At 39.5% G+C, this 4,463-nt stretch overlaps 1 pseudogene; it reads right to left on the minus strand.

Annotated features, from left to right (window-relative positions):
• Nucleotides 1–428: 428 nt before the first annotated feature.
• LOC110567743 (ribonucleoside-diphosphate reductase subunit M2-like) lies at nucleotides 429–3,923 on the minus strand (annotated as a pseudogene).
• Between the last annotated feature and the right edge of the window lie 540 nt (nucleotides 3,924–4,463).

A 4,463-nucleotide genomic window follows, 5' to 3' on the forward strand; every position in this document is an offset into this window, starting at 1 on the left:
CATTTTAAAATCTGCTTTGAAGCAGTGAAGCTACATCCTTCCTTTGCCTGTGCTAGTATGTGAATGTTCAGTCCTACTGGTCCAGCCTCACTAGGGGTCACCCCTCACTTTAAAGCCAAGACTGCCACTGTCATGGCTATGGAAAGACATAGCCAGCCAGCCTGCTGGCAGAAAACAAACCCAGACAAGCTCCTTCATAAGAATCCAAGTAGCTTTTATGTTAAATATTCTTCCCTTCTAGGTGATATAACTAGCATTATAAATAAATAGGATTGACTATGAGGTAACTACACAGTTTTAAAGATGCTTTCAATAAACATTATGCACAATTTATGGTGTAGCTCATTGATACACTAGCTGTTTTGTTTTGTTTTGTTTTTGATGAGAAGGAAAACAATGAGCAAAAGGAGAACACATCTTCAGTTCATTTAGAAGTCAGCTTTCAAGTTCAAGGTACAAAGTTTCTCTGTGGGACTCAAAATCACTCCCATCTTCAGGTACTTGTCTACTCTCCTCTTCTCAGAGAAGTTAGTCTTTTCTTCCAGTTAAATATTCTCCATAAAGTCAAATGAATTTTCTACTCTGAAAACTTTGCTGAAGCCCAGCTCCAGCATGTTTGTCTGCCACAAACTCAACGCATTGCTTCATTAAGTTGCAGTTCATCCCAATGAGCTTCACAGAACAGATCTCAGTGAGGAACTGCTGTTCTATCCTGATGGCATTGGTAATTATTTATTTTTCTCTCTGCTCCCATGGTCTGTGTACCAGGTGTTTGAACATCAGATAAGAATAGTTAACAGTGTAAACCCTCACCTCTGTTCATAAGTTTGTTGAAAAATGGGAGGCCAGACTTCAGTCCCCATTTCTTGAGCCAGAATATTGATGTAAAAGAACCACAAAAACAGAAGATGCCTTCCACTGGACAAAGAGAAATTCCCTTTCTTTGGAATCTTTAATATGTCAATAAGGAGACTATATACTTCAGAATGGAGGGTTTCCCATAGCAATTTGGAAGCCATAGAAACAGCGGGCTTCTGTAAGCTGAGCTTCTTGGCTAAATTGCTCTACCTAGTTTTCATTTACTATGCCATCAGTTGCTTCAACAAAAGCCAGAACATAGGCCGTGGAATATTTTTCCTGGGAAGGTCTACCTGCTCCGCCATCCAGAAGGAAGCCCTGGGTTTCTTATACGCCTGTCATATACGATGGTACTCAATAGGAAAGATGACAAAGCAGCACAGGTTTTCCTGCAAAGATACATGATGCTAACGATAATCAAAAGAAAGCTGGAACAGCTATATTAACAGACTCCAGTATAAGGAGAATTATCAATGACAAGAGAGGAACAACAATAATACCATAGAAGTCAACTCTCCAGGAAGACAGAACAATTCTTAAATTGTATGCTCATAAGACGATCAAATACATGAGAGCAATAATTGACAGTACTGAAAGGAGAAATAGACAAATTTACTGCTACAGTTGAAAACCCCTCTATGTAACTGACAGATCTGTGAACCAGTAAGGACTTAGTTGGCTTGAACTGTGCTATCAATCAGATTAATCTAAAAAATTATTCCACATTCCATCCAACAGCAACTGAAAGTATATTCTCAAGTTTATATGGAATATTTTTCAAGATAAACCACATTCTGGGTTACAAGACACAACTTGAACAAATTAAAAATAATAGAAGTTGACAATGGTAAGTTTTACCAGAGTCCAGTGCTACTAGAAAACAGTGACCTGACAGTCAATAAATATTCTCCTACCTCTACCATTTGTTGTCAATGGTGACGAATTACTGCAAAGAAACACCTTTCCTCAACTCATGTGGGTAAAAGTTAGAAAACAGTGACCTGACAGTCAATAAATATTCTCCTACCTCTACCATTTGTTGTCAATGGTAATGAATTACTGCAAAGAAACACCTTTCCTCAACTCATGTGGGTAAAACTTACGGATGTTCCCTTGTTTACATATGAAAAGGCAAGACAAAATCCTCCAGATTTCTATCTTCACCTCAAAAATTGTTAGCTGAACTGTTTCATTGATCAATCAGAACAAAACGCATGCTTACCAAAACTTGTTTGAGTTTTGCTTAATCTGCCAGGCCCCTGAAATGTGACTCATTCTCTACTGAGCCAGCCTGCAAGGCATCTTTAGTGGCCTTTCCTGAGTACAGACTGAAGTCAAGATAAAACATTTACTATCGTCTGATCTCTCCACTGTAGCTCATACCCCCTCCTCACAGGAAGTCCTTTCTAGCCTCCTTTACTGCTTCTTACACAGAAACATCCTTTTTGTGCTTAACCTTTGAGACTTGAAGACCTCATAGTCTGCACCTGCATCTTCCCACTTCCCCTTTGCAATAGGCCTTTTCCCCCATTGCAATGATTCTTTCAAATAAGTCTCACCTAACCTAAGCCCACATTTGTTTCTTATTTCACAAATTATACAAAGTGTATTGCCAACCACAATTAAATCATAAATCAATAACAAAAAAGATTCCAAAAAATCACCAAATGTTTTAAGATTAAACATCATAATTCTAAATAACACATAAATCAAAGAAGTCTCAAGTGAAATTTAAAACATACTTTGTGTTAAAAGAGATGAAATGACACCATATCAAAATATGTGCTGTGCAGAGAAAGCAGTGTTTAGAGTAAAATCTCTGGTGCTAAATACACATAATTGAAAAAAGGAAAGATGTTAAATCAATAATCCAAGCTTAACTGTACCAAACTAGAGACAAAGAGGAAAAAAATTAGTAATTTAAGTCTTAAGAAAGCAGATTAAAAGAAGTTTTTAAAAAAGAGCAGAAATCAATGAAAATAATTAAAAGATTAATAAAATTGGTAAGGCTATTACCAGGGAGCTGCTTGAGGTGACAGTCTGTCCCTTATAGGAGCTCAAGTGCTGAGCTGTGAGTTCCATTGTTCTGTTCAGAGCTGCTGGGCAGGTATGTTTAAGTCTGCTTCAGTGGGACTCACAACCACCTTTTATGCTTAACCTTTGAGACTTGAAGACCTCATAGTCTGCACCTGCACCTTCCCACGTCCCCTTTGCAATAGGCCTTTTCCCCCATTGCAGTGATTCTTTCAAATAAGTCTCACCTAACCTAAGCCGACATTTGTTTCTTATTTCACAAATTATACAAAGTGTATTGCCAACCACAATTAAATCGTAAATCAATAATGAAAAAGATTGCAAAAAATCACCAAATGTTTTAAGATTAAAGATTAAAACATTCCCAGGCGCTCTGTCCCAGGAAGGTGGGGCTTTATTTATAGGTTTCTGTCATGCTGCTGCCTTTTTTCAGGAATGCCCTGCCTAGTGAGGAGGCAGCCTAGTCACAGTCTGCCAGCAGAGGCATTGCTGAGCTGCCGTGGGCTCTGCCCAGCTGCTGTGTGAACTTCCCTGCGGTTTTGTTTATAGAGGTATAGTTAGAACTGCCTCGGCAATGGCGGACTGCCTCTGTCATGGTGGACGCCCTTGCCCCAACAGAGCTGGACTGTCTCAGGTCCACCTGCGCTTGCTGTGAAACTCTCAATCCAGAGCATTTCAGATTGCTGGTCTTTGTGGGGGTGGGACCTGCTGAGCCAAATCACCAGGCTCCCTGTTTCAGCCCTGTTTTCTTCAGTTGAATGGGTGGCTCTGTCTCCCAGGCATTCCAGGCGCCAGTTGAAATGGCCATCCAGATTTGTGTGAGTTTTTGTGTGGAACCGCTGTGCCAGCTGAAGCAGCTGTGCTGGAAACTCGTGGTGCTTTTCACCCTGGGAATCTCCTGGTCTGCAGGCAGTAATAACTCGTTTGGAAATGTGGTGTTTGCCCACCCTCTGCATTGTTCTCGCTGGGAACTGCTCTCCAGAGCTCTTCCGATTTGGCCATCTTGGATCCCTCCTCCCTGGATACTCCATTCTTCAGGACAGGAAGCAAAGCACCCCTCTCCTTTGATGTGGGTTACACAAAGTTACTTTCTTCTAAAATGCCCAATATATAAAATGGGGAAGAAAGAGAATATTTAGAGTGGGAAAACATAACTATTGCCTTAACCAGGTAATCAAGGATAACAACAGTGATAAGCCATGTAGATAATATGTACACTTGATATAATTTACTCAAAATGGAAATTTACCTCTGTGGTCTTCCCACTATAAACCTCAAAACCCTTTCTAATTAGGGAGAAACTAGACAAATCCCAACTGATAACATTGTTTAAAAGAAATCTCAGCAGTAATCCTTAAAACTGTAAATATATGTTTACAGTTATGTATATATATGTCTAATCTGAGAACCAGCCGCAGCCAAGAAGAACCTAAAGAGATAAGACAATTAAATCCATAGATATACTGGATAGGACCCTGGAGCAGAAAAAGTAAGCATGCTAGTTGATAATAATGTATTTATGTTGACAGTTAATTATTACAAAATTACTATGCTGGCTTAAGAGATTAATA

This window comes from Aotus nancymaae, unplaced genomic scaffold (assembly GCF_030222135.1).
Source record: "Aotus nancymaae isolate 86718 unplaced genomic scaffold, 86718_ANA_hifiasm-v0.15.2.pri h1tg000108l, whole genome shotgun sequence".
NCBI lineage: Eukaryota > Metazoa > Chordata > Mammalia > Primates > Aotidae > Aotus > Aotus nancymaae.